Raw genomic sequence first — 17,009 nt, forward strand, 5'->3', positions numbered from 1 at the left:
GATCCTGTGGTTCCCAGAACTGGAGCAGGGGAAGGATTTGGGTAACATTATTGAGCTCTTAGAGGGTGTCTGAAGGAGGCCACGAGGATGTGAAGGGCCTTGAGGCGAAGCCGTGTGAGGAGCAGCTGAGGGCACTGGGTCTGTTCAGCCTGGAGGAGCCCGAGGAGAGACCTCAGTGCACTGGAGTTACAGTTCCTTGTGAGGGGAAGAGGAGGGGCAGGACTGATGCCTTCTTTGCTGTGACCAGTGACAGGACCCAAGGGAATGGCCTGAAGCTGAGTCAGGGGAGGTTTAGGTTGGTTATAAGGAAGAAGTTCTTCATCCAGAAGGTGGCTGGGCACTGGAACAGGCTCCCCAGGGAAGTGATCACAGAACCAAGCCTGACAGAGTTGAAGAAGTGTTTGGACAATGCTCTCAGGAACAGGGTGTGATTTTTGGGGATGTCGTGTCCAGGGCCAGGAGCTAGCTTGATGATCCTGATGGGTTCCTTCCACCTCAGCATATTCTGTGATTCTGTTGGAATACAATCAGTGGTAAATTGGACAAGTTAGGGCATAGGTAGATTTAGTGTAAGCAGTAGAGAAGCCCTGAAGACTCACGGATGACAGAGAACACAGCAGTCATTTGCTACACACCTAATGCAAATGCGAGAATAGGTCTGTTGCAACAACTCCACTTATTCAATAATTGGAATAATTTGAGGCATTTGGCTTCCTTACCCTTTCAAAAAAAGTCTGACTGCTGCTTTTGCTGACAGCCATTCACGTGTTTCTTCAGGACAGCTCATGAATCTACTTGCACCTCCTTAGCTCCCAGGTAAAATGGATGACTATTTTTAAGACACAGTTTTTGGAGGAAGAGGGTTAGATAACATACTGAGCTCTCGGACTGCTTTAAATGCCTTACAAAGTGTTAGCCAGGTGATTCTAACAGTTGTCTGAAGCAGCATGATGATCTGTGTTTCAGGCTGATTGATAATATGAAGACAATCAAAATATCAAATTGAAAGAGCTCAAAAACCTATTTTTGTAGAATAGTCTTTTTCTTTCTTCCCCCCCCCCCCCCATTTCTCTATTTTTTGCCATTTCTTTGTATACAAAAGAAGCATGTTACACCTATACTGATGCCTCTTCCTGAGAAATAATTGAGCAGTTGGTGTTCTGCTTAAGTCTCAGAATACCCTTTATTGTTCTTCAAACAAGGAAAAGAAATCCCGACTGTGGAAAGTACACTGAAAAACAGGAAGATTTTATTCAATAGACTTTGCATTTTTGTGGGAGAAATCAGACAAATTTTGACAATATTTTGGACAGTTTTGGTCAGTTCTAAGGAGAGAGAATTGTCCCAAGACAATTTCCTTTTCATTTGAGGTGTCTTTTGCCTTCACAACCACATCTAGACCCCATTCTCTAAGACCCAACTGCCCAACATCCCTTATGCATGTAGGATCACAGCATATGTAGAAAACTAGTGGTAGGATAAAATTATTTTTGTTTCCTTTAACACAATTTAGCAGCTGAAAATTGTCAGTCTCCTCTCTAGAGATTCAGGCATCAGATCACAGACATCATCTGGGAGGTAAGGAACAGTTTCCACACAAGCTGAAATTGGTGCAGACATTTTGGAGAACTGCAAAGCTCTGGGAAAGTGCTGCCAGACATTCTGCAGAGCTGAGCCACAGGGAGAAAGGGAAGGTTGCTGCCAAAGGACAGAGTATTGACACAGAGACAACTAGCAGCTCAACACAAAAAAAAAAACAACACAAAAAAAGCATTCAAAACTCTGTAGAAGCAAAACCAAGTAGCCCAATAATAGCAGCTGAGCAATGTCAAGGCTCAGCCCTCTCCAAGCAGCCACAGAAGCCAAAACTTCCCCTCTTGGCTGAACAGCCCAGGCTGCTGCGGTGCTTATCAAGGGTGGTGAGCACCTTAGCTTGTTAGCTCTGCCCACGGGTTGTGCATATTGACTGATAAATCAGAAGTTTAACTCTTATAAGCTGTGAAATCCATTTTGCTGAGGTTTGGTACCTAGCAAAAGGGAGAGCTGTTCAGTATATGCAGCACCTCCTCATCTATCACCCTTGGCAAATCCCTGGTTTAAGAGCCAAAGCAGGAACTAGAAGCAGCATGGCAACAATTTTTGAATTTATATTAGTCCTTCATTGCCAATTGCTGAAAAATGTGAATTTTGAGTTTCAATTTCTTCCTGTACCCTTGTCATATCCAGCCACCAAAAGGTGTGAGCTAATTGTTAAATTCAGTTCAACAAGTTCCTCATTAGGGTGAAATTACCTGAGTTTGAAATCTGCTAATTTTCCAATCAGGGTGAGTGTTTGCACTTGTGATTTGGAAATAATTAACACATGGTATAACATCAAAATCTATGTAAAGGCTAATGGTAGAAAGACTAATTTCCTTGGCATGAAGTGGTGTGCTTGGTTTCCCCAGAGTTCTATTACTCTTCTTTCAGTATTGGTATCTGCTGTGTAAGATGTTCTTGTATTTATTTAGACTATTTCTCCACAGACTTATACTTTTAATGATAATTTTGAAAAATTAAATTATTCTCTTCCAGGATTGTGTTTTTTTAAATTTGAAATGTGCTGTATTTCTTTCTGCTTCCTCCAGTTAATGCTTTCCTAGAATTACTTGTTTATATTTTCCCTAAAGGGAGACAATAAACTGATTAGGGCTTTAGCCTGAATTCTGCAAACTTTCAAATACACCTCCTCAGGATACCCATGTTCTGATCCTTCAGAGCATTCCTAGAAATGTGAATGCTCTGTAGTACTTGGAAAGAAAGTATAACCAGGTAGGGCAATTAATCAGGAAAGCAGATGTGTACATGGGTAAAACAAGTGTAATTGGAAAACACAAACAAATTTTCCACCTTAGTTTCAGCAGCTGTGAATTCTAACATCCTGACATAGCTCAGTTGGTCAGAGCATGGTGCTAATAATGCCAAAGTTGTGGCTTTGATCCCTGTATGGGCAATCCATATAAAAGTTGGACTTGATCTTTGTGGGTCCCTTTCAACTCAATATATTTTGTGATTCTGTTTTATTGGATAACAGTAGCTGGTATAAACCAGGTATTTTTTCTGGTAAACAATGCTACCCTTGGAGCTTAGAGCATGGCACTAGAACAACTTAATGCATCAGTGACTTGTCACCACAGGGCTCAAAAAGGAGAGACTTTAATCTCTGGTAGCCAACTCCACCCAAGGGTTAGTCCTGGTGTGAGTGTGCTGTGGCTTTTGACAAGCAGGGTGTGACTTGACAGGTACTGACAAGGAGAAGGGCCCTCTCCATGTGAGCTGGCAGCCTAACAGAGGTCCAGTTTCAGCCAGGGGAGCAGTGGCACAGAGTGTGGTACTTGAGCTCTGCTTACCTACGACTGGCTTTTCTTTTTTACCTACGTGGGGCTTTGCTTTTTCTCACAGCATTGCCTTTAAATTCCTAAGACCTCCAAGCAGAGCCTCCCACAAAAAAGAAAGCCATCAAAAGTAGGGAAGCTTTAAAAGGCATCTGATCTCCCAAAGCTTTGTCAAGCAGCATTCTTTAGGCAGAAAGGCTGCCTCGAGAAGCCCTGGGTGGAAATGTGGCTCTTTCTGGGCAGCTCTGTCTTCTCGCTGGTCCACAGATATCTATGGCAACTGTTTGCACTGTGATAGGAATTGTGTTCCAGGTAGTTGTGAGTCAGCTCTCAGGAATTCCCTTACTGCACTAGTATCTCTGGCATTTAGGTAATGTGTTTTGAAGTACCAGTACCATAATGGTTTGGAGCTTTCTCTTCTCAATGCATTTTTTGATGAATGGAAGTAGAGTTTGCTTTCCTTCTTTCACAGAGGAAGCATTTGTGATGTGTGTCCATGCCCATTCACACTGCCAGAACTGCTACACAGAGGTGGTAGGGATTTGTATTTTCATGGAAGCAGATGAGTCCCTTTCTTGGTCAGTTTTGCATTTATTGCTCACTGCTTATGAACTACTATTGCTTGTGAAATTCTGGGCTGCAAATCTCATATCCCTTTTCTATTGCTCTGTTTCTGTTCACTGCCTACTTTTGTACATGCTATGTCTTCTGTGCTTCACAAGAAATTGTTCACCTCTGATCTGGTTGCTTTGTTTATGGACAATATCTCCTAAGTCAAACACCCCGAGCTGTGAGTCCACCTTCTTTTCCTCCTCTTGTGTTAAGCATCCCCCCAACTCTGCTTGTATTTAATGTGGTAAAGAGAGCATGGTCAATTGAGTGAGAGGGGCTAATACATTGACACTCATGATTTAGATTGGAGAGATGCTTGCTTATTTTCATGAAGCTGTTTGTTTTCCCTATGTACCTCAGCTTCCACTTTTAAAAAAGATACAATTTCAAGTTCTGGTGAAGTAATGTTGGCCATTTCACTCCAATTCTTACTGAGCAATTATTGTGTTGCAAAAGACACACCTGGCTACTTGGGTGCTGCTTTTTGGCTTCCTTTCTGCCTCTGTCAAGGTTGGGATTGAAGCACTAGAGATGGCATTTTGTGTTTGGACTCAAAAATTTATTATTTCTTATTTTTATCATAGTCTTACAAGTCATGATTTCTACAGCATTCTACTGACAAGCTACAAAATGGCTAACTGTCCTTCTCTACAAGGTCTTTTAAGGCTAAACTATCCAATTAAGAAATGACACCTAAATTATTTTCACTTTTAACCTAACAACTAACCACTCACGTTCTGCAATGTGGACTTTTCTGTCCAATTACAAAACACCACCCAAAACCATGAAGAAGAAGGTGAAGAAAAACAAGCAGCCACCACCCTAAAACCTCCATCTTGCTTTGTATATACTGCTATTTTCTAAAACCTTAAACTCTAAGTTTTCCACCCTGTGATATTACACACTCCTATTCAAACTACACACCCATAATCCCAGTGCCAGTGATCAATTTTGGGAGCTTTCTCCACGGCCCTAGGTCAAATGCAGTGTTCTCTTGTGGGTCTGTGCCTTTCAGCACAGAAAGTTTAAAATTCTCAGCATCCAGGGTTCCAACGCTTGGGGATAGTTTTTCCTGCAGTGCCAGCTGCCTCAGGAGTTGCTGAAGAACCCACACTGTAAAAGCAAAGGAAGATCAAAGCCTTTAGGTCATCTAGCAGACCAAGTCCTGCCTGTTGTCTGCCTGGGAAATGATGTTAAGGAGATGAAGCTTAACCAATAGTTTTCTTTGTCTCTTATCCTTTTGGTTACATGCTGCTTTCTACTAGACAACTTCTTCTTTCATGCTCCTTCCTCCCTTTGAAATTATCTTATTGGAGACCCAAAGATCGCAGAGTCCTGCCCCAGACCACCCGGGGAAAATGGCCCTTACTGAAATGGAAGGTATCTGCCAAAGTCCCTTTGTGAGATGCTACCTTGATCGGCTGCCTGCAGGGGGCCCGAGGCAGCTCTGAGCCCCCAGGCAAGTAACTGTGAGTTTAAGATGGTCTTTGCTGTCAGTATAATTATGTGTCAGAAAACTAGATGGCCTCTGGAATCTGATAGCAGTCTCAAGCCATTCTCTGATTTTAATATAAATTGCCCTGTTGTTAAGTGCTGGCCCAGCAGACAGCATCCCTTGGAAGGCCACAGGGAGATGTGTGTTTTGCTCAGATCCTGAACAGCCAAAGTGGCTCATCACGTTGCAAAGCAACCAGCAGCAGCCAGGTGCCACAAGGAACCAGCTCTCAGGTGAGCCTTGCTTCTGCCCTGTGCTACAGCTGCTTCAGCAAAGCTGCATTCATGCATCCATTGCAAAGGAATGAATTAGAATTGTTCTTGTAATGATTTTAGAGGGATTTTGAATTGCTTTTGTAACATTAAAAAAGAGACAATGCTAGTCTTTGCCAGCAACCCATCATCAACTTTAGCCTGTCTCTCCCTGAAGGAAAAGAATAAATGGAGAGTAAAAGGATTTCATTTGGATTTATCATTCTTAACTTTCTACACTTAAAGCCTCTCTTTGAATGGCTCTTTTTCAGGAAGTGATCTGAATCTTTTATTAGTTCAATAGAATTTAGTTAATATTACTGACCTTATCCCATCCTCAAGCAGGATTTCCACCAACAGACTAAACAGGTTTCCCTGACACTGCAGCAAATCCTCTCTGTAAGCAGTTGTGGCTGAGATGAGACTTGCTATCAGTTCTCTTCCTCCACGTGGGTAAGCAATCCTATTGAAACTCTCTCCTAAAGAGAGGTGAGATGAGTGTGACTAAGTATTAGCTGGCTGTTTGCTTTTGCTTTAAAATCATGTGATTAATTATTTTGAAGTTTTCTTCTTTCTGTACTCTTCTGCCACTTGAAGCTGGATGAAGAAACCTCTGCAATAGTGTTGCACTAAATAAGTTTCAGTGAGAGGTGATTTGTATTATCAGCCTCCAAGGTTCCAGCACACTGTCACCGGTATAGCAAAAGAGCCTGAAGTTTGTTTGTGCCATGATGGGAAATACAGTTCATCCCCATTTAATTTCTTTTTATTCCACAGTGTCTCCAGGGGTTTCAGTACCATACCATGAGAAGAAACTTAATTCTGCTAATGAAGTCAAAATCACTATATTTGAGATAATTCCTCACCTCTGTTAGAAGAGAGAGAGAGAAAAAAAAAAAGGAATATGATAAAATAATTTTGTCACATCTCCACACACACACACATACACAGAGACACACAGACACACACAGACACACATCCCTGCCTTGGTTTCCACATTTCTTCCCAGGTGGAGAATTCACTGCAGCAGCCACAGGCTAAATTGTGTCACATGTTACAGAGCAAATCTCCCTGCGGAATGCTCAGGATAAGTGGTCTCTACGGCTGACCCCACTCCCTTTTACCTTTTCCTCTAACCAGATTACAGACGTGCAGGCTGGAGCACTCGGCCCAACATCTGGCGGCGCAGCTGTGCGGCGCAGCGGTGCCCGGCGCCGCAGGCACTAGGTGGCACACTGAGAACGGGCCGGGACTCGCGTCCTGCCCGGAGCCCCCGGGCGTGCCGTGCTTCTCCTGCTGCTTCCTGCTTCACCGGCAGCCTTACGGTTTATTATCGGCACACAAATTTCTTTGCCTTCAGTTATATATATTGCCGTCTTTGGTTTTTGGAGGATTTATTGTTTTGGCTGCTTTAAGGAATGTCTGCAAGCAGTGATAGGGTCTGGCTGCCGCTCTAGCAGCTGTCACACATCTGGAAGGTTTGGGGGATCTGTGATTTATGTGGGGGGGAGTAATACATGGTGCAGCCCCTCCTGGGTAGTGATTTGAAAGAACAATTTTTACAGAATATTTTTACCACTTCCATCCTTTTAGTTGCAGTCCCCAATAGGATTTAAGATTGCTATCACCAATACTATAAACAGTAAGAATCAAGGCTTGTTTGTCTCTTAACCATCCCTGTAGACAAAAAATGTCAATCAAAACAGGTGATGGGTGCCATTCTCAGTTCTTGCTCAGATCCTACTATGAGTCCTGCCAGGTGGACACTCCATCTCCTTCAGCATACAGCGCTCCTGTGTGTTGCTACAATCACAACTTCAGTGAAATTACTCCTATGGTACCTTTTTGCTTTGAATTTCATCCTTGTCAACACAAGTAAGTTAATGGTGTGTCAGGCTATATACACATGCAGCTCTTGAGCCCTGCCCTCCACGTGGCGGCACCACGCTCAGACCTTGGGCTGGTTCTCCAGCTTGTGTTGAAGTCCACTCCCTGCCTGGCACAAAGCAAACAGCTCCTCAGGGATGCATTTTTACAGCTTGTCACTCTGATTGTGTCTACAGTAACAGTTTAAATTGGATTACTGGGTGTGAAGCAAATCTCCTAATCGCGTTTCTAATGATGCCTTGAGCTGCCCAGGGGGGCTGACCTCCAAGCACTCCAGCAGGATGCCTACTGCAGGAAACTACAGGGGGAGATGTGGTAACACCTAGAGCTCCCCACAGCTGCCAGCAGGCTGCCTGTGCCCACAGGACTAGCCGAGAGCTAGCCCAAAATGTGAGCAATTGGAAATACCAAGTCCTCAAACAAACCCCTGGTGCCACTCAAGTGGTCAAATGCAGGTGGAGATACTGCTCCTGATACTTAATCTGAAATTTCTCCCAGTCTTCATGAAGGAACAGTTCTTGAATTTCTCTCAGTGATCTCTATCCTGTATGTTGCTTCCATGAAATTAAAGCTTGTGGAGAATTTTGCCATTGATCAGTAAGAACGTGCCCACTATGGGATACTTTTCTTCCCTCCTTTCTCCTTGAATCTCTATGAAGTACCAGTCAGGACTTTCCCAGGGTTTTGTTCTGCAGTGTTGATGGACATGCTACCAGACACAAGAAAAACTGTATTTCATACAGAGAATTAACATAACCCCCTGCCCTATTCCACAGTCTGTAATGCCAAGGGGATGAAGCATTTTAAAGGCATGCTGCAATTTGGCTTTAGGAGAATACAGTCACACAGGGTAGCTGTTTTCAACCTTGCTGGTTTTCACTTTTCACCTTATCATTCTGATTTGAAACAGGATATATAAAATCCAAGCTCAATGTGCCCTCTAGTGAGAGCCGATTCCTTCCTTCTTCTGACTAAAGAAGAATTCAATGCCCTGGTTTAATCTCTCTTTAAATATGGATAGAGAAGGCCTGTTGATACCACTTAGCCATGTAAAAACGTTCTTCACAGCAATCCCTACTGTTAGACAGTAATGCTATCTAGAGATGCATGTTATCCAGCTCTGTTTTAGTTGGTGGTATCTGGTAACTTTAGGCTTTGCAGTGTGACTGTGTGGCAAGAAGTGGAGGAGGGGCAGAGTGAGAGGAGGGAGAGAGCCAGGACTAAGTGCTCACACCTGCAACCTTTCATCCATGGGTCATTTTCCCTTGGGCACCTTCTCCTATGCTGCAAGGTTTAGAAACACAGCAAGTATTTGCATCAACTAAGATACACAGGTACAACTAAAAGGCTACTCAGCTAAGTAGTGCTCAAGTATCAACTATGACTTAAGTTCTTAAATACAGGCTACTTCAGCTAATTATTACAAGTATTACCAAGCAGGTAGGCAGCTGTTGGTTGCGGGGGAGTTTTCATTTCCATGACTTTTTGGAGAGAATCATGATCCCTCATCTGGCCAAGATGCTGTTTGCTGAGTCTCTGTCTTCTTTCTGAGGGTGTTGCAACTTTTGCCCCTCCCCAGTATTTCCCAGCTAACTGTTACTGCCTTTACAATTTCACTTCTGCCTGTGAACTTAATTTCTGGTGGTGTTAGCAGCTGTTGCAGCTGGACAAGGATGTTCTAAGCAAGACTCAGCCAAGGCATCACAGCTGTGCCACGGGAAAAGCAAGTCTTGGGTCACAGGCAGCTGAACATCTGGGCTGGTGTTTAGCATCTGCAAGTTAGCTGCATGTTTGCACCAGAACAAGGTAAAGCTATAATATTGCTTTTATTGTGACATTTAGACTGGTGTCATACTGATCATTAACATTCGGGGGTGGGGGCAAATGATCATTAGGGCAGATTAGAGCAGTGGCTCTGGATATTTTAGTACTGTTACGAAGTTCAGGCTGGACAGCTCATCATGGCACCAGCAGCAGAGTCCTTGAAGTATCTGCTGACTATATCACAGGTGGTCTATCAGATAAACACACTGGTTTCAATTGCTGAAAAAAATCTAGTGATAGAAAATGTCCCACTGGCTCAGACATATGGTCCTGGGGGTTGTGTTAATGCCTTAAGAAGGACACCAAGTGCATCAGAATGCTTTCAGCAGGACTGCTGGTTTTGAAACAGGCTGTAACAGATCTGAACCACAAATTTTGTGGTGGAGTCTTTTGAGGAGAACAAAAGAATATTAGAATGTACCATTTGAAAGTTCCGACAGAAAGGAAGAAGACCAAGATTTTTGGACAGCAGAGCAGAAAAGCCCTCACATATCTGATAACTGAGAAAATCACTTACATATCAGAAGGTACTCATGCAGAGAATGAAGAGTGTGATCTGTGTGGAGCAGCTGGGGAAAAAAATCTTTGATTTGCTGGTTAATCAGAATATACTGCAGAGAAATCAGTTTAAGGATAATCTCATTTGCTATTTATTTCTGACTCATATTTCCACAGGCCTGGATATATGCATTTCATCAGTCATCTACTTTGGAGAGGAATGGCATAAATTTCAACACATCTGCTATTTTTGCCTGCAAAATATTCAAAATTGTTTCTGCAGAAGCTACGGGCAGCAGTGGGGGACATTTATTTAAAGAAACTTGGAACAATGGATCACTAGTGATTAAAATAAAAATGGAAATTACATTCTGGATGTAGGAGGCAAATGAGTATTGCATTTACAATACTTCGGCATTTAGCATGTATGAACCATCATTGAATAGTTGCATTTTGGACATTTTGAAACCTGGTTGTCTTTTGAAAAATGCAGATTCAAGCTTCTCATTTTATGCTAATGTAAAGAGGTGAAGGAGAATACCAGTTTGTTGAAACAAGTGAATTAGCATGTGAATGGGGCGTATTGGACTTCTCCCTCTTGAAACAGTGCTTTCAAAGTACAAAGTAGGATTTAAAGCTCACACTGTGATTTTTCTCTTCTCAGAGCCCCAAATCATGTTACTTGTAGTGTATTAATAGGCTTTGAACCTGTACCACATCGACTAGAGGTGCTGTCATTTTTACTAACAGCCATAATCTACAAATCTTGCAATCAGTGAAACAACCTGTTTTCTCTCCCCCTTCCAAATTCTTCTTTTGGATCTCATTACAGTTTTCAGGACTGATGGTTATGAAAACACTTCCAAACCAAGAATGTGAATGGCAGACCAGCCTGGACTCTCCTTCCTCATCAAATCCTTTTTTTTTCAGAGGACTGCACTGTCAGCCTTGCCAGAGAGGTTTGCCTTCAGTGCTGATGTACACCTTGCAAATAAGATGGGCTTGCAGCAGCATATTGCTGACAAAGCTAGGCTGCACTGACACAGGAGAATTAGTGCTGCTAAAGGGAAGAGACTTGGGGAGGTCATTTCAGGAAAGCTTCCAGCACCAGGGTGACTAAAATCTCACATCTCAAACAGCCTAATCCCATACTGCAACAAGCCAAGCCACCTTCAGCAGAGACTATGACATTTTTTGTTCATGTGAAGTAAAAATTTAGGAATCTCTGCAGTGAATGAAATTGCCTAATGAAAGCATATTTTTGCCTTCCAAGATCCTCTTCCCCACATCCATTTTCCCAAATTAGCCATGGTAACATGGCCTGCTTTTCAAATACCTGCTTGTATTTGTGCAATGGAGTGCACATTTGCCTTCCTTCATTGCATTGTACTTGCCTCTGATTAATTCTAGCTGGTTCTAAGTGCCTCTGTTAGCAAAGAAGGGAACTTGCAGTAAGTCATGACACCAGAACTGGACCACTCTGGGCTACTCTCAAGCCAAGTCCTGCAAATATCACTTGGCAAGATGTTCCCTGCCTCACCCAGCCTGCTTTTATTTGCAATTACTTTCACATTATTTTTAACATAACATCGTATTTGATAATAACATGGAGATGCTTTTGTTTTAGTTCTCCTATTTTCTTGGGGTAATGGCTGTCTTCTTCTTATGAAGTACCAATAGTCTGAGCTCTGTAGCAACTGGATTTGCCTCCTGCAATATCAGAGAGTGATGGCTAACATCCACTTGTGCTACACTGCCAGTTGGAAAGGTAGCAGGAGGTGCAGTTATATCAGGCTGCTTTAAAGGCTATAAGACTCTTCTTTCTGCTGGCAATGCCAGTGTTTTCCCTTCTGACTAAATGACTGACTCTTAGATGCAATAGCTGCTTTGCTCCATAGGGGGAAGGTAAGTCATGCAGTAAAACAAGTGTTTACAGTCATAAGATTGCAAAGTTGTTTTATTTTGTTTGTTCTTACAAAGGATGTATACTTGTCTTATTGTTCTACTGGGTAATAAAGATTTCCTAAGCAGTTCAGTGAAAACCTTGGGTCATACAGGATTAGTGATGGTGCTGCCTTGTATTGAGACGTAGTGTCTCCCAAAAGGATTTATCATAAGACACCATAAATCTTCTCAAGAGAAGGCAATTTAGGTGGTAGCAGTAGCTGGTGGAAAAGACCATGCCATTTTTCATTTGAAGTCATCCTGTCCTTTGATAGTAACTGGTGTCACATTCCTTAATCAGCTTTACTGTTTGCTGATTTCAATGAACTCAATGTCTGTAATAAGCAATCAGGGAGTTACTGCTGTGTTTACAGTAGATGAGATCCTATAACATGGCTGAACAGGTCTCATGATGAAAGGAGTGGCTCTACAACACCTCTGGTTCCTTTGCAGCTCTAGAAAGAATCTGTAACTTCTCTCCATTGTTTGGATAATGAGCAGGATGTAGGACCACTTCTCTGTTTCTGCAGATTAGCTCCCTAAGGTGGCACAGCCTGAAGGCTGGGTTTGTGCCCTCAACTGGGCAAGGAAACATACCTGGGAAAGGGATGAGGGCAGGTTGGGCTGCAGCTGAAGTGCTTGTGGCAAGGTGTGATACAGACATCAGCTGTACTTTCTACTTGCAGGACCTGAGGTTCAAAATTAGCTGGCATTGCAAAGTCCAGCTGTTGCAGGCAGCACACCATGACAACTCAGGACTGGCTTATCCAGAGCCATTAACTGCTGGGTGCTCTTCAATTCTTAAGCCTGAGCATTAGCAAGACAGATGAGTGACTTTTGGCTGGGGTCAGGATGTAGAATCTTCCTCAGAGCTGTCTCAGCTTCTTAGCTTCCTTGAAATAGTTTCCCAAGAGATGTATTAATCTGTTTTTATATATCATGAATGCTATTCTTAGGAGCTACCTTTGATTTGTTCAGTGTGGCAAGGCAGAATACAGAGCTGTATTGAGCTGTATGTTTTAAGTGCACTATTTCCCCACACACTGCAAGCACACATCCTTACACAGACATGCCTCACATTTGTCTTTGTCTCTATGTGAACCTACATCTAGTCATAAAGATTGAGTGGATTGTCTGCAATCTACTAAAATAAAAAGGAACCTCTGTGATATCGTATATATGGCCAGTGCATTGGGTTTGCATGGTGAGGATTTTGTAGTGGGAGGGCTACTGTGAGCTTCTGGGAAAAGCTAGAGAAGCTTCCCCCATGTCCAGAGAGCCAAGGGCAGCCAGCTCCAGGATGGACTCACTGCTGGCCGAGGCTGAGGTGACATTTCTAAGAACAGGGAAAAAAACCTGCTCTGGGAACAGCAGCAATTGCAGATGGAGAAAGGAGTGAGAGAAACAGCCCTGCACACACACCTAGGTCAGTGAAGGAGGGAAAGGAAGTGCTCTAGGCAGAGATTCCTTGCAGATCATGGTAGGTCAGCTATCCCCCTTTAGCCCATGGTGGAGCAGAGATCTACCTGCAGGGTCCCTTGCTGGAGCAGGTGGATGCCCAAAGAAGGTTGTGACCCTGTGGGAAGCTGGCCCTGGAGCAGGCTTGTGGCAGGACCTGTGAGGAGCAAAACCTGCACTGGAGCAGGTTTGCTGGCAGGATTTTTTACCCTGTGGGGGATCCACAGTGGAGCAGCCTGCTCCTGATGGACTGCACCCTGTGCAAGGGACACATGATGGAGCACTTGGTGAGGAACTGGAGCCCATGGGAAAAACTCACACTGGAGAAATTCATCAAGGATTGTTTCCTGTGGCAGTGACCCCAAACTGGAAAAGGTGAAGAGTGTGAGGAGAAAGGAGTGACAGAGACAAGGTGTGATGAACTGATTGCAGCCCCCATTCCTCTGCACCTTGGGGAGGAGGGTAGAGAATTTGGGAGTAAAGATGATATCAACAAGAGGGGAGTGTGTGTGGGGTGAAGGTGCTTCTGCAGACAAGTCCAGCTCAAATTTGACACTTTATCTTACGTGGAAATGTGAGGCTCAATAGTTGTGCCTCACCACAGATAACAGCACACACAAGACAGAGTCCCTTTGAGGTATAGGGTATAGAAATCTGGGTTTGACTATGATGCAAGTTCAACCATGAGTGCACTTGTAGGGGAAACTCTGCACTCTTCTCCTTTTCTCTGACTTAGAAAAATTACCTTGTATTTAATTCCCATTCATTATGGATGTGTGAGATCAAACTACCAGAAGTCAATACTTGTCAAGTGGCTAGGAGCTGGTAAACATCTGCTGAACACAGCTGGAAATGGCTTCTAAAGGCAAGCATTCAGCAACCTTCAAAATAAGAATGATCTGTGTTCTTCATTCTGCTTTTCAGTGTGTCCATCACACTGAAAAGCCACTACAAGCTTCAGCAGAGAAGAAAGGCACTGAACTACACAAATGTGGTAATGTTGTTGCTCATTCAAGTGAGACAACCTCTTGTTTAGCATTCAGTTGCTTAATGAAGTGAAAAGATGACTTTGGATCATCAGTAGTTCCATTCTTATCCACATCCACGTCCATATCCTTATCTAATCTTTCAAAGCTAATCCATCCTACAACAAACTTGGAGGCCTGAGTGATGTTGCAACATGGAGAAAGTAAAACTTCCAGGTTGTCAGGAATCTGCATGGAATACATTTTTCACCTAAGAAAGGCATTTTATTACTCCTGTTATCTCAAAGCACACATCTGCAAGCAAACACCAGAGCAAAAGTTTTCTTCCCACCCATGAAGCTGTTGTGTTATGCTTTCCCACAGATCATCAAAATAATTTGCATAATAATTTGCATAATAAGATGGATGTTATGTTTTGTAAGTCAAACAGTTGAAAAAACTATTTATTTGTTTATCTTGTTAATTACAGTTTTTTCCAGTTATCATCTTAGAGAAGGCTGTGTAGAGAGACACAGGATATTTTGCCAGATGGTGCTCCTGGAGAAGTCACCAGCTGTTGGCAGCAGGCCTTCAAGGCTACTTGAAGAAGCCTGAATGGAGGCTACTACATTTACCAGGATCAGGTGCTTGGATATTCCACATGAACATGATGCATTTCATTCTCCCTTGGGCTACGTAGTTAAAAACAAATTAAAATAGATTCTTGTTTGGCATCAATACTGAGCTCCACTATATGCATTGATTTGAGCAACTCCAATTGCACCCTGATGAGACTCCACCTTGCTAAGAGGAACTGGAAATTAGGGTCATGATGCAAGAACTCCTGTACATTACCTACCAGAAAAGCTTCTCTTAAACTCCAAACTAATGGTATTTTAACCCTGACAAGCTTTCTGTTTAGCTTAGGGCTAATTTGCTATGTCAGAGTACATAGACATAACATTATGTTTGCCCTCATTTAGACCAGCCTACAAGCTACAGTGTGAACACCATTACAGAAAATCAAGCAAAATATGTATTGCTGTTTATAGAGAAAACCCAGAATCCAGTAAAAAAGCAGTGTCAGCAAGAGGTATATGTTTGAAGTCCAGAATGTCACAAAAACGTTGAATATGATGTTTAGCTTGAGCCATGTAAACTTGTTAAGTTTCCTTACTGTGCATTTTGAAATCAGTACCAAATAAAAGGAGTATATGAAAGTGGGAATAGTAAAAGCTTATTGATTAGACAAGTGCAGGAACATGTTTTTAACAGAAAAATTGGAGAAACTACAGTAATTTGTTTAAACTTTACATGGTCTTAAATAAAGACTAAAATACCCACCAATTCATATGTAAATCTATAGAGTGAAAAAGCCCAATGAACAGTGAGAACTGCAGGTTAATAAAACATTTCAGGTCAGACAAATGTGATACCCAAACTCACTGTAATTGCTTGTGTGTTTTATAAAAGTATTCTAGTGCATGTAATTCTTATTGATTTCAGAAAAGCACTTGATAGGATATTGAATTATAAAACCAACATTTCGTGCATGGGATACAAAGAAATATAATGGGGTGAAAAGTAGATTGATCAATGCAGAGGAACAAAGTGATGCATCACTGTTCTCTAAGGGCAGAGCTTCAATTGGAACAGGGGCTCTTCTCAACCCATTTTCTACTGCCAAGATCTGGAAGAGGAGGCAATCAGAAAATGCACTTGTGCTTCCCTAATATTATTTGTTTGGTTGGTTTTTGAGAGGAAAATGGCTGATGATTCATTACAAAATGTGTATTTGGACTCAGATTATTTTTATTAACTTGTCTCTTGGCACACAGGTTCCTCTGGAAAGTGCAGCTCAGGAGCAGGAATTACTTTCTGGAAGATTTTTAACATTCAGAAAACTCCACAATGACAAGCATGACAGCTCTTCTTCCCAGTTGTCATGGGAGCTGAACTTTAATGCTGTTTTATTTAAGGAATCCAATGAAATTGGTGGATTCTCAAAGGAGAATGTTTTGATGTTTCTATAAAAACTGTGGTGTTTCCTGGAAGCTTTAGTTCTCACCTCATGGGTTACAGTGAAAAAAAAAAAAGGAAAAAAAAAGGAAAAAAACAAAAAAACACAAACAAAACAGTTTCAGATCTCTATGTTAGAGCTGTGAAAGTCCTGAGCTTATCCAATCTTTCAGCCTGCTAGATAGGGTGCCAAGTACCAGAAGAGATAGGAACTTCCTGTGAGATTATGTGTTTTTCAAACAAAAAAGAGCAGTTTCTTATTGAAGATTTGAGTGCATGGAAAACAAATCATCTATGCAAAATGAACAAAAAGTGCAGCTCTATCTCCATGTGAAAATTTTCAGAGCCAAGATAACTGAACCCGGCTCCCTTAAATGGCAGATTTTATTCCATTTATCCGAGGTATGAGAACTTCTGCTGCATGCTGAACTTCATGTAGCAAGGTCAAATTCTTTTCAGCTTTTTCCTCACAAGACCCCTGAAAATTTCAATTTTGCAAACAAAAAGGTGATGAGATGATATCTCCAAAGATAAAGGTATGTCAGGGTGTGATTATGGTTATTCAATGTAAAATAAAGTTTTGAGTTTTCCCTGGAAGACTCCCTGGCAGGGGAAGGAAAGGAAAAAAAAAAAAAAAAAAAAAAAAAAAGAGAAAAAATTTCTTTCACAGACACTCCTCTCC

Source organism: Lonchura striata, chromosome 2, assembly GCF_046129695.1.
Source record: "Lonchura striata isolate bLonStr1 chromosome 2, bLonStr1.mat, whole genome shotgun sequence".
Taxonomy (NCBI): domain Eukaryota; kingdom Metazoa; phylum Chordata; class Aves; order Passeriformes; family Estrildidae; genus Lonchura; species Lonchura striata.